The sequence below is a fragment of the Triticum urartu genome, chromosome 6 (genome assembly GCF_003073215.2).
Source record: "Triticum urartu cultivar G1812 chromosome 6, Tu2.1, whole genome shotgun sequence".
NCBI classification, from domain to species: Eukaryota; Viridiplantae; Streptophyta; class Magnoliopsida; order Poales; family Poaceae; genus Triticum; species Triticum urartu.
Window position 1 is genome coordinate 456,661,462 of NC_053027.1, and position 13,752 is coordinate 456,675,213.

Below are 13,752 nucleotides of genomic sequence, written 5' to 3' on the forward strand. Positions count from 1 at the left end.
TTTCATGAATTGAACCGCCATGGCCGCATCACACTTACTGACCGGCTCTGCCTCAACCCACTTTGTGAACTTGTCCATGGCCACCAAAAGGTGTGTCTTCTTATCTTTGGACCTTTTGAAAGGTCCAACCATGTCAAGCCCCCAGACTGCAAACGGCCAAGTGATTGGAATCATCCACAATTCTTGATCCGGCACGTGCGCTCGTCGTGCAAATTTTTGACACCCATCGTACCTACTGACCAGATCCTCCGCATCAGCGTGAGCCGTTAGCTAGTAAAAACCATGATGAAAAGCTTTGGCCACAAGAGACTTTGAACCGGCATGATGGCCACAATCCCCTTCATGAATCTCACGAAGAATTTCTTGACCTTCTTCAGGAGAGACACAACATTCAAACGCTCCAGTGACACTGCGATGATACAACTCTCCATTGGAAATTGTCATTGACTTAGACCGCCGGGTTATCTGTCGAGCCAAAGTCTCATCCTCCGGCAACTCACCCCGGGTCATGTAAGCCAAGACGCCACCAATCATGCTTCTGGGTCTGGAATAGCCAAGTCCTCTTCTGTAGGCAACTTGACAGAAGGGTTATGCAAAACATCTAAAAAGGTGTTAGGTGGCACCGGCTTACGCTGAGATCCCAACCGGCTTAAAGCGTCGGCCGCTTCATTCTTTCTGCAGTCAATGTGCTCCACCTGATAACCCTTGAAGTGTCCAGCAACAGCGTCAACCTCACGGCGATAAGCCGCCATGAGAGGGTCCTTGGAATCCCACCTGCCTGATACTTGCTGAGCCACCAGGTCTGAGTCGCCGAGGCACCGTACATGGCTTAAACTCATCTCTCTAGCCATGCGAAGCCCATGGAGTAAGGCCTCATACTCAGCTGCATTGTTACTACAAGGAAACATCAATCGCAACACATAACAAAATTTGTCACCTCGAGGATGTCGGATTTCGGGTTCCGGCAGACCCTTGAGGTTCGAACACTGGGGTGCGCGCAGAGATCTCTCCCCTACCGATCTACGTCCAATCTCCTCGCATGATCTAAGCTGGAAACAACGAAAAACACAAGGGACACGAGGTTTATACTGGTTCGGGCCACTGTTGTGGTGTAATACCCTACTCCAGTGTGTGGTGTGGTGGATTGCCTCAGGGGCTGATGATGAACAGTACAAGGGAAGAATAGCCTCGCGAGAGGTGTTCTTGAGCTGGTGTGATGAACTGCTGGGGTGAGTTCAGTCGCCTCTCTCTCTCTCTCTGCTAGGGCTCTATCAGATCTCTAGATGTCTAGGTGTGTCGATCCCTCGATGTCTCTCCCTTTTTTCCTCTCTCTCTCCAATCTGCGGTGGCTAGCTCTATTTATAGAGGCCTTGGGCCTCTCCCCAAATAATGAGCGGGAAGGGCGCCAACAATTGGCCATTTTGAAGGGGAACATCTAGTACAAGTTATCCTGACCAAAGGTGGTCTTCGGCTGCCAAAAGCACTGGTGGTGACGCCGTCTTGGGCTCCACGGTGACCTCCGTCCTAACGCTCTGTTGGTCTTGGTCTCGTTGCACCGGAATGGTAACCTTTGCCCGATGCCTTGGCCTGTGCTTGCCCCCTTTGCACCAAAGGGGAAACAAGGACACTGCGCAGGCCGGCGCCCGCCTGGTCTCGATCGTCATGGCTTGCGTCACGGGCTCCTCGCGAGGTACCCCTGCCTTGATCTCTCTGCCTCCTCGTGAGCCTGCCTGATGAGGCTGCCTTTGAGGAAGCTTCCTGTCGTCCGTCCCACGAGGCTCAGTCCCTCGCGAGGGTCTTGAGCTTGAGCTGATGAAGATGGGCCGCGCTGGGCCCCCACTTGAGCCACGCCGCAGGCAGCAGGCAGGCAAGTCTGGGGACCCCCGTTCCCAGAACGCCGACAGTAGCCCCTGGGACCAAGGCGCGCCCGGGCTTGGCCTGGCAGGGAAGCGAAGACGCAAGCGCGAAGCGCCACGGGCCCCAATAGCCTGTGGCCTTGGGCGCCGCGTGGCGATTGATTGGTCATGGGCGTCTGCGCTTCCGCATGATGCCTCGGCGACCGCACGACTTGACAAGTCCCTGCATGCACAGAAACCGGTCATGATTACGTGCGATCATGGTGCTCGGTGGTTGGCCTCCTTCGGCTATAAATACGGGGCTGCGCGAGCCCCTTCAGTCCATCCCTTGCTGCTGCTCCTTTCCTTCTTCTTCCTTGTTCTTGCTTCTCCTTACGTCAATGGCACCAATCCGCCGGTTTTCTGCACAAGAGAAGGGAAAGGCCCCCCGAGAGGGTCCTGACCCACTTCCGCCGAAGAAGCGGCTCGTCCTCTGCCACCGAGATGAGGGTGCTCAGCAGGAGGCACCGAGGCCCTGGTATGAGCAGCCGCCGTTTGGGTATCCGCTACCCTTGTACGCCCGTGTCGTGGGTCCTGGGGGAGAAGGCGTCGAGCGACACCGACGGTGCCGCCGTCGACGCTGGCGAGTCATGGTGGTGCGTGTCGTTCCTCCTGGAGTCCACGCCGAGCGCTCCTCTTGCGAGCTCGTGCTCCACGCCGCCATGCCTCCGAGCTCTTGGATTCGCCTTCCTCCCTCCTTCGCCTTCGAGATGCCGCCGAGCGGGGATCTGGAGCTCTGGCTGCAGCACGCCGACTGCAGTACCCTAGCGACTGGAGCGGAGGTCGCGGTCGTCGCTCCGGGCAAGGTCTTCATGACCCGGGGCTGGGGCGAAAATCGCCCGGGTCTGCTGGACGGTAGGTGCCCTCGTAATTCATATTGAATACGACGGCGCCTCCCTGATGTTCTTCAAGGTCTTTGATGCTGAAGGACGCCGGCTGGAGTGCTGCCCCAGGGAGAGCGGCAGGGGCAACGAACCGGCGAGGACCTGGCCCACCTATCGGCCCTCCAGGAGCTCCTCAGGCAGCAGCGGAGGAGCTGGGGAATCCAGCAGCTCCCCCAAGCTCCTGGCGACTCCGGAGACGAGCGACGACAGCTACGAGCCCCCGAGCTCGCGTTGTGCTCGGAGCGGGGCAGCTGCGTCCAGCCGCCGACGCCACTGATCTGGATGGGGTTGGCGCCAGCGTTGGGCAGCCCACTGTTGATGATGGCGTCCCTTGCGGAGGTGCGGGCGATTAGCGTTCTTTAGGATTAGTACTTTTGTTCCCTACGAGGAATCGAAGCAACACCCCGTGGGGGCATGTAAGGCGTTTGCCATGTCTTTTGTGAACATTATATCTTAATATGAATCAATGCGAGGTGCTTGTCCTGTCCCGGCTCGGCTCCCCCTTTCTATCCTCAGGAGGACTTGGCGCTCTACGCTGACAGGTCCCAGTCCCCAGGCAGGCTTCAGCCGTCGCTGGTATGCCAGGTCACGATGTCGTGGACAAGGTTAGGAGGTGAGCGGCCCGAGGTCCGGTAAGAGCCCCCGAGTCGCGATGCTCGGGAGGTCCTCTTTAGCGCTCAAGCAGCCCCCGCTGTGCGAGAAAGGAAGGCAACGTCGCCATGATAGAGCCGCACTGGGCGAGGGTTTGGCGCTGCGTTGATCCAACTCTTGTAAGGGGGTGACTTATCTCTTGAGTTTGGTGTAGTTCCTCGATGAAGCGCCCGGCCTGAGTGGTGGCAGCTGAGGCGCTGCTGGGTTAGGTCCTCGCGAGCTTCTTCCCACTCCCCCGCACTTTCCTTAATGCTCTACGTCCTCAGGTCCCAGCCCTCGAGCGAGCTCAGCCGCCGCCGGTATGACAGGTCGCGATGCCGTGGGTCAAGGCCAGGTGGTGTGGGCTGGAGAGCCAGTAGGAGCCCATGAGTCATGATGCTCAGGTGCTCCCCTTTTAACGTGCAAGCAGTCTGTGCCGGAGAGAGGGAGAGACAGCTCGCGAGGTCCCCAGCGTTGCTCCTGGAGTAGGTCCTGCACACCAATCATGGAGAGAAACAAGACCTGTCGTTACGGTTGCCAGCCAACCTTTGGTCGCTCCGGGCAAGTGATTGGGGGCACTGAGGGCCTGGTGAGGTGGCGCCTTGCGGGGCTGCCGCGGCCAGAGCTCGACCACTCAGGTTTATCGGTGTTGCAGGGACGGACCCCTGCGCAAATGCCATGCCAGAGCGAGCGGCTCCATTGGTAGGCGTCAATCGAGCAGGCAATTAGGTCGGTATGTTAAGCACGCAGGAGGAAATTCATTTAAATAGACGCGAGAAAAGCAAACGTCGCTGGGCCAGGCCCGAGCAGCTCGGGGATGATGCAGCCCGAGGGGCGCCCCCAACAAGGTAAGTAAATAGCATAAGCAAAACGGATACATGCCGCAGGGACGGACCCACGCGACCTGGGAATGATGCGGCCCTGTGGGCGCTCCAAGCTAAAAACGGAACTTAGAAAGATGTCACCTGGTGCCGTTGAAGATGAAGTGATGTTGAAGAAGCGGGCGATGCGCGATGAAGACGTCGATCCTCACGAGCCCCCAGGCCCAGGAGCCTCGGGAGGCTCCGGGGGCACAGGTGGGTCTCCGGGGGCCATTTCCATCTCCGCCAGGACCGCACGATGCCTGACCTCCTAAGCCTCCAGAATGCTCCTCAGCAAGCGCTGATGAGCGGCGACCGCGTTCGGCAGGCCGAAAGGCATGCGAACATAACTGTGAGGTGGACCCTCGCAACGCCCCACGCGCGAAGGCCAGAGGCGCTCCTGAGACGCGGCTCGGTTGAGCCCTGGCACGTCGATGCAGACGCGCAGCCCACCATACTCGCCAGGATGTGGGGCCACGGTGGGCAAACGGCGGCTGCCGCGCATGACTCTCGACTCCTGTAGCTCCTGGGTGTTTCTTGCGATGAACTGCTGAGGGTTTGGTCTTCCTTGCCTTGTACCTTCCTGAGGGAAACGTGCCTGGAAGCACCCCTCCAAGTGGCGCCCGAGCGCCTCCCTCGCGACCTTGGCAAAGTTGGTGGCTCTCCAAGAAAGAGCCCCCGAGCCCCGCCTGAGGAGGGCGCCGGGCGCGCCTTCCTATGCGAGGGAGGGTGGCGCTCCCTGATTGGGCGCAGATCCTGATGCAACACCTCTGGAGGCGCCTGCCTCCTTATGGCTTGGGCCAGGCGAAACCTTCTTCTTCTTAAGGGTCGCCTAGGGAAGCATTCCGTTCCTGTGGTTCGGGTCTTCGATTGCTGTGGCTTGGAACACGCGCTCAAGTGAACACACTGCTTCCCTTTCTTCACAGGGTACGGTGATGACTCCACCGCTTCCTCGAATCTTGAGGACGTTGTACCCATGGTGAGTCACTGCCATGAACTTGGCCTGGGCTGGGTACCCGAGGATGGCATTGTATGGCAGACGGATGTGGGCGACGTCGAAGTCGATGAGCTCGGTGCGGTAGTTGTTGCGCTGCCCGAAGGTGACTGGAAGGCGAACCTGCCCTATTGGAACAGTGGAACCATCGGTGACTCCTGAGAAGGGCTTGGTCGGCTGAAGCTGTTCGTACGGCACTTGGAGGTTGTCGAACGTCTCGACGGACAGGACGTCGAGTCCTGCTCCGCCGTCAATGAGGGTCCTGCTGACCTGCATGTTGCTGATGACTGGGGAACAAAGCATCGGGAGGACTCCGGCCATTGCCTCACACTTGAGCTGATCCGCTGAGCTGAATGTGATAGCGCACATAGACCACCTGAGAGGGCGCGTGGCCTCAATCTTGGGGAGGACTGCATTCACCTCGGGAGCAAACTGCTTGAAGATGCGCTGTGAGGCTGGGGCCTGCGCTCCACCCAAGATGCAAGCGATTGCGCGCGGCTCCTGGAAGCCCCCAGCTCCCTTGTCTTGATGTTGGTCTTCGTTCCTCCTTGGCGGTGGCGGCAGAGGAGGAAGGCATGCGTTGCCGTGCGGGCGATCCTCACGAGGCTGATCTCTCCAGCCTCCCTTGCGAGGCTGGTCCTGCCAGCGATCCTCGCGAGGTCGGTCACGCCACCCTTGGCGAGGGCCACGGTCTTCCCATCGTCCTCCACCTCTTCCTCCTCCTCGGCCATAGCCCCTATCATTGTGCTCGGGGCGTCGGCCGACACGTCCCTCTCTCACGGCCCTGAGCTCTTGACATTCATTGGTGTTGTGGGTGTGGAGGTCGTGGTACACGCAGTACCGGCTGCCCTTGGATGACTCAGGATAATCCCTGCCTCTCTTGGTGTCTGGTTCCTCTACAAGCACGGCAGCCCCCTTGCGCTTCACGTCCTTGGCCTTGGGCTTCTTCTCTTTTGGGTCGGCAGCCGGGAGTTTGAGGAGGGAAAGGCGCCCTTCCTCAGCCCTCGCGCACTTGGTTGCCAAGTTGAAGAGCTCCAGGGATGTGCACAGGTCTTCATGGATTGCTAGCTCCTCCTTCATCTTGATGTCGCGTACGCCATTGGAGAAGGCCGAGATGATGGCTTCTTCAGTCACCTTGGGGATCTTGAGGCGAGCGTTGTTGAAGTGCTAGATGTATTTCTGCAAGGTTTCCCTTTGCTGCTGCTTGATGCGGTACAGATCGCTCACGGCCGGGGGCCGGTTGCGAGTGCCCTGGAAGTTGGCGATGAAGCGAGTGCACATCTCGTCCCAGGAGGAGATTGTGCCAGGAGCCAGGTTGAGGAGCCAGGTGCGGGCCCCGTCCTTGAGCGCCATGGGAAACCAGTTCGCCATGACCCTTTCATCTCCGTTGGCGGCTTCGATGCATAGCTCGTAGAGCTGTAGGAACCCCGCGGGGTCCGCCGTGCCATCGTAGCGAGGGGACAGGTCAGGCTTGAACTTTCCTGGCCATGCGACGCCGCGTAGCTCGGGGGTGAGGGCACGGCAGCCTGCTGTGGCCATCGGCGCCTTTTGCTGGTGCTGGGCTCGTTCCTGGGGATTACCGCGCGCCGCCGCTTGGAGCAGCACAGGGTCTTGGCATGAAGGTGCAGGGACGCGATCTTGGCGCGCCGACACTGGGAGCGCGCGAGCACCTTCTTGGGGACGAGGGATCTCTTGGTAGCTCCTTTCTTGCTACGCAGGCGCCGGACGCGGAGGGTATCGCCCTGGGGCTGCGCGCCTTGGAGCCAGGGCACCTTCTTGGAGAGGTGGTGGTGGAGGCACCTCCTGATCCTCGCCTCCTGCGCGGAATGGTGGGCGAGGCAGCAAGAGGGACGGCAAGGGGGAGCCCCCTGCGGCGCTGACGAGCTCGGTGATGCAGGTGAGCCAGTCCTCGTAGAGGTCGTCGACGGGGCGGTAGTGCAGGAGCTCTCCTGCCAGGAGCAGCACGGCGTGCGCGTCCGTGGGGATGCGACGGGCGTGGGACGACGAAGCAGGTGGAGTTAGCAACGGTGTGGCGGTGCGGCCCTCCCGCCGCACCGAAGGATGCTGGGACGAGGCCTGCTACTCGTTCCCCGCCGGGCCGGTGGCGGCGTTGGTGGCAGGCGACAGGGAATGACGAGGGCGTCCGCCGACGGGCGCCGTCTGGGCGACGCGGGTGGCGAGAGCAGCCGGCGCTCGGCGCGAGCCCGACGAGCGTCGGCCATGGACACGACGGAAGATCATGCGCGAACAGCGGAAGAAAGATTCCGGCGCACCCCTACCTGGCATGCCAAATGTCGGATTTCGGGTTCCGGCAGACCCTTGAGGTTCGAACACTGGGGTGCGCGTGGAGATCTCTCCCCTACCGATCTACGTCCAATCTCCTCGCGTGATCTAAGCTGGAAACAACGAACAACACAAGGGACACGAGGTTTATACTGGTGCGGGCCACCGTTGTGGTGTAATACCCTACTCCAGTGTGTGGTGTGGTGGATTGCCGCAGGGGCTGATGATGAACAGTACAAGGGAAGAACAGCCTCGCGAGAGGTGTTCTTGAGCTGGTGCGATGAACTGTTGGGGTGAGTTCAGTCGCCTCTCTCTCTCTGCTAGGGCTCTATCAGATCTCTAGATGTCTAGGTGTGTCGATCCCTCGACGTCTCTCCCTTTTTTCTCTCTCTCTCCAATCTACGGTGGCTAGCTCTATTTATAAAGGCCTTGGGCCTCTCCCCAAATAATGAGCGGGAAGGGCGCCAACAATTGGCCATTTTGAAGGGGAACATCTAGTACAAGTTATCCTGACCAAAGGTGGTCTTCGGCTGCCAAAAGCACTGGTGGTGACACCGTCTTGGGCTCCACGGTGACCTCCGTCCTGCCGCTCTATTGGTCTTGGTCTCGTTGCACCGGAATAGTAACCTTTGCCCGATGCCTTGGCCTGTGCTTGCCCCCTTTGCACCAAAGGGGAAACAAGGACACTGCGCAGGCCGGCGCCCGCTTGGCGCCCGCCTGGTCTCGATCGTCATGGCTTGCATCACGGGCTCCTCGCGAGGTACCCCTGCCTTGATCTCTCCTCCTCCTCGCGAACCTGCCTGATGAGGCTGCCTTTGAGGAAGCTTCCTGTCGTCCGCCCCACGAGGCTCGGCCCCTCGCGAGGGTCTTGAGCTTGAGCTGATGAAGATGGGCCGCGCTGGGCCCCCACTTGAGCCACGCCGCAGGCCACTGGCAGGCAAGTCTGGGGACCCCCGTTCCCAGAACACCGACAAAGGAGAAGTTAAAACAACTCCAGCCCTCGAGCCTTCCAATTGTCTGGACCCATCAAAATGAATCATCCAATATGGGTTGTCTGGCTTCTATTCAAGTATCTGCAACTCCGTCCAATCGTTAATGAAGTCCACCAGTGCTTGAGATTTGATGGCAGTACATGGCACATACTTTAAACCATGAGACCCAAGTTCAATGGCCCACTTGGCGACTCGTCCTGTGTCTTCTCTATTTTGAATAATATCTCCCAAAGGGGCAGAGCTAACCACAGTGATAGGATGACCCTGAAAGTAATGCTTAAGCTTCCGGCTTGCCATGGACACCCCATAAACAAGCTTCTGCCAATGTGGATATCTCTGTTTGGATTCAATGAGCACTTCACTGACATAATAAACCGGCCATTGAACCAGATGTTCCTTGCCAGCCTCCTTGCGCTCGACAACGATGGCCACACTGTCAGCACGTGTGTTAGCAGCCACATATAACAACAGTGGCTCCTTCTCAATCGGAGCAGCAAGGACCGGCGGTTCGGCGAGCTATCTTTTCAGATCTTCAAAGGAAGAATTAGCAGCGTCACTCCAGACAAAATCATCTGTATTCTTCATCATTTGATACAACCGCATAGCCTTCTCACCCAACCGGCTTATGAACCGGCTCAAAGCTGCAACGTGACCCGCCAGCCGCTGAACGTCATTGATGCACGCCGGTTTAGCCAAAGATGTAATCACCTTAATTTTTTCCGGGTTAGCCTCAATGCCTCTGTTAGACACCAAAAAGCCCAAAAGCTTGCCAGCTGGGACTCCAAAAACACACTTGGCCGGGTTAAGCATCATCTTGTAGACCCGGAGGTTATCAAAGGTTTCCTTCAGATCAGCTACCAAGGTTTCCTTCTCTCTGGATTTCACCACTATATCATCCACGTAAGCATGAATATTACGCCCAATCTGATTATGAAGGCAATTCTGTACACACCGCTGATAAGTCTCTTGGGCACTCTTAAGCCCCAAAGGCATAGACACATAGGAGAAGGCTCCAAACGGAGTAATGAAGGCCGTCTTCTCCTAGTCCTTAACTGCCATTTTGATCTGATGATAGCCAAATAAGCATCCAAAAAGCTCAAACGCTCACAACCCGCCATAGCATCAATGATTTGATCAATACGAGGGAGAGCAAAATGATCAGCCGGACAAGCTTTGTTTAAATCTGTGTAATCCACACACATACGCCAAGTGCCGTTCTTTTTGAGCACAAGCACCGGGTTAGCCAACCACTCTGAGTGAAAAACTTCAACAATAAACCCGGTCGCCAAGATCCGGGCCACCTCTTCTCCGATAGCCTTGCGCCTTTCCTCGTTGAACCGCCGAAGAAACTGCCTGACCGGCTTAAACTTGGGATCAATATTGAGAGTGTGCTCAGCGAGTTCTCTCGGTACACCCGGCATGTCAGAAGGATGAACTCGATGAGCGCGCTTTCCTATTTGGGATCCAAGTTAGCACTGATAGTGAATTGTTTGGATGAGTCGCCAGGCACAAAATCAATCATCTTGGTATCATCAGCTGACTTAAACTTCAGCGCCGGCTCATGCTCCGTGGTTGTCTTTTTCAAAGACGTCATGTCCGCCAGGTCGACATTATCCTTGTAAAACTTCAATTCCTCTATCGCGCAAACAGATTCGACGTAAGCAGCATCACCTTCTTCACATTCCAAAGCTATCTTCCGACTTCCATGCACTGTGATAGTACCCTTGTAACCCGGCATCTTGAGCTGCAGATAAACATAACACGGCTGTGCCATGAATTTTGCATAAGCCGGCTGTCCAAACAGGGCGTGATATGGGATTTTGATTTTGACCACTTCAAAGGTTAATTTCTCCGCCCTAGAATCATGCTCATCTCCAAAGGCTACTTCCAACTCAATCTTACCAATTGGATATGCCGACTTGCCAGGCACTACTCCATGGAAAACGGTGTTGGATGTCTTAAGGCTTTTGTCAGTCAACCCCATCCGTCGGAACATCTCATAATAGAGGATGTTGATGCTACTGCCTCCGTCCATGAGTACTTTAGTGAATTTGTATCCACCAACCTGAGGGGCCACCACCAAAGCCAGGTGACCCAGATTATCGACCCGGGGAGGGTGATCTTCCCTACTCCACAAATAGGCTGCTCATACCATCTCAAATAACGTGTAACCGCCGGTTCAACCACATTCATAGCCCTCTTATGAAGTTTCTGCTCCCTTCTGCATAAACTGATGGTGAACATGTGGTACTGCCCACTGTTTAGCTGCTTTGGGTTACTCTGATACCCGGATTGCTGCTGCTGTTGACTACCTTGGCCAAATTGCTGATTATAGCCGCCTTGATTTCCCTGAGGGCCCTGGCCATGAAAACCTCCACCACTTGAGCCGCCGCCCGGGCCATGGAAACCGCCACCGCCTAAGCCACTGCTAGGTCCGTGATTACCGTCGAACATGTTAGAATTCTTGAAAGCCTTCATGATCGTACAGTCTTTCCATAGATGGGTGGCCGGCTTCTCCCGGGTGCCGTGTCTCGGACATGGTTCATTTAGCAACTGTTCTAGGGTGGGACCTGACCCTCGTGACCGAGGAGGTGGCCTCCCCTTGCACCGTTGATTGTTTCCCTATGCGTTGGTATTAGCCACAAACTCTAGACTACCATCAGCCTTACGTTTATTGTTACCTCCTTGATTTGCCGGGTTATGCTGGTGACCCTTGCCGTTTCCGTTCTTCTTTCCCTTCCCTGTCTCTCTTCGTCAGACGCGGGATCCTTGGTACTATCAGAGTCGGTGTATTTGACCAGAGCCGCCACCAGCTGGCCCTTGTCATTACAATCACGCTTGAGCTGCCCCAGCTTCTATTTCAGAGGTTCAAAATGGAAATTTTTCTCCAACATTAAGACTGCGGAGCCGGCATCCATCTTATTAGATGAATGTATTATTTCCTTCACCCAGCGCACCCAATGGGTTGTGGATTCACCTTCCTCTTGCTTGCAATTAGTCAGATCTACAATTGACATGGGCTACTTGCATGTATCTTTGAAGTTCCGGATTAACCGGGCTTTTAACTCTGCCCATGAGCCGATGGAATTGGGTGGCAACCCCTTTAACCAAGTGCGAGTTGTTCCATCCAGCATCATAGTGAAGTACTTGGCCATTGCTGCGTCACTGACCTCCAACAATTCCATGGCCATCTCATAACTTTCAATCCATGCCCCAGGCTGTAAGTTGGCTGTGTAATTAGGCACCTTGCGAGGCCCCTTAAAGTCCTTTGGCAAACACTCATTACACAGAGCCGACACCAGATAAGGGACACCTCATGTCTTTGTGGCCACACCTGCTTCAACAGAGGTCGTTGGATAAACCGGAAAAGCCTGGTGAGCCGCCTGCTCCGCTGCCTGTTGAACCGCCCGCTCAGCCTCTTGGCGGATCCTCTCCTGGTCCACCAAGTTAAGAGCCTCATCATGCACCGGGTCATACCTGCGTGGCTGGTTACGGCGCTGAGCATTGTTGGACATGGCTGCCGAATCCATATGTCTTCTATAGCTTGGGCTCCGGCTTGGGCGAGGGGTTGAATGGATCATGTCTCGACTATAAGAGTATGACTCCTACTGTGCCAGAGCTGTTTGAAGAAGATCTCTGACCCTTCGCGTTTCGATCGCCGTCGGGGAATCGCCTTCCATTGGGAGAGCCGCCAGACATGCTGATGCAGCAATCAGATTCTCCAAAGGGTTAGAAAAATGACCCGGCGGTGTTGGTGTATGACGAGGCGGAGCCGTATTCACTCGAGGGGGTTCCATAGCTCACGGCTGACCCGGCACCCCCGCCTCGGGTGTTGTAATCTGTTTGGCCTTTGGCGGGTTACTGGGACCAGCCCTGGGTGTGTGGAAGAGATTCCTAGGATCATAAGTCAGGGGCAGACGTGATTGAGTCTTCTGGTGCCTTCTCCTCATGACCTCGTTCGACGCGTTTAGATTCATCAAAAGATGAAAAGCCTCTGATTGAAGCTGTTGAGCCCGGGCGTCCAAAGCCGCCCGTTCCGCAGCCATCCGGACATCCTCTGCCGCCAAGTTTTCCTTGGCTTGAGCTACCTCCTCACGTAGCAGTGCCACCTTCGCATCATGCTGAGCCTTATCCGCCGGTTCAACCACGGCGGTCAACAGGGCCGTCATCTTATCCATAAGATCCATCAGCACCCGAGCTGGCGGGAGCACAGGGTCTCCTGACCTGGTCGCGGCCGTCCTGGAGGTTATTGCTGCCGCAGCTATAGAGTTTTGTGCGGGCTGTGTACCAGTCACGAAGACCCCCGCTCTGTTCGTTGGCTCAAAGGGGTCCGGAATACTGCTGCCATCGGAACAGCCCCCAAGCCCGCCATCTAGTAGTTGATACAATGAATCTGTCTCGCTTGTGGACGACTCACCGTCAGAGTAGATGGCCGTCTCACCGCCATCCACAGATCCTTCAAAGAACTCCCCTCCATAGATGCAGCCCACGAAGGCACGCTTCACAGCGGACTGAGTCCGGGCGGGTCTCGCACGCTGAGCCGTCTCGATGAGGTCAGTGCAGATGTCCGGCTCAGGGCCCAGCTCGCCGATCCGGCTGATGAAGCCATGGATTCCGCTGAAGGGGACCCGGTACCCGTACTCAATTGAGCCGGCGTCGGGGCCCCAGCCTTCGCGTCTATGTAGAGCTTGCCACGACGACTCTTGGTCATCCGGCCCACAACGTATCCCTTGAGCCCTTCGAAGTTGCCCTTCAAGAACTCAAATCCACCATGCGCTGGCCCCACGGTGGGCTCCAACTGTCGTGGAATTGTCACGGCAGATGTCCTAGTGAAAGGACTTAGTCGTGGAGCCATCGCAACTAGGAAGCTTAAAGGGGTTAATCAGGACAAAGGACACGAGAGGTTTTTATACTGGTTCGGCCCCTTGCGGTGAAGGTAAAGCCTAGTCCACTTGATGTGGTATTGCTAGGTTTTGATGACCAAGGAGCGAAATACACTTGCTTGGCTCTCGATCTGTTGTTTCTTGCCCTAAGCCACTGTCGGGTCATCCCCTTATATACACGGGTTGACGCCATGCGGCCTAGAGAGTCTCGGCCGGCTCACACAACGTGTCCTACTCGGTGACGTCTATTACATGCCTTATTTTACAAGTCTTATTCATACATGACGGTTTATACTCACGGGCCTTAAGCCGCCTCTGGGCTTGGGCCTAC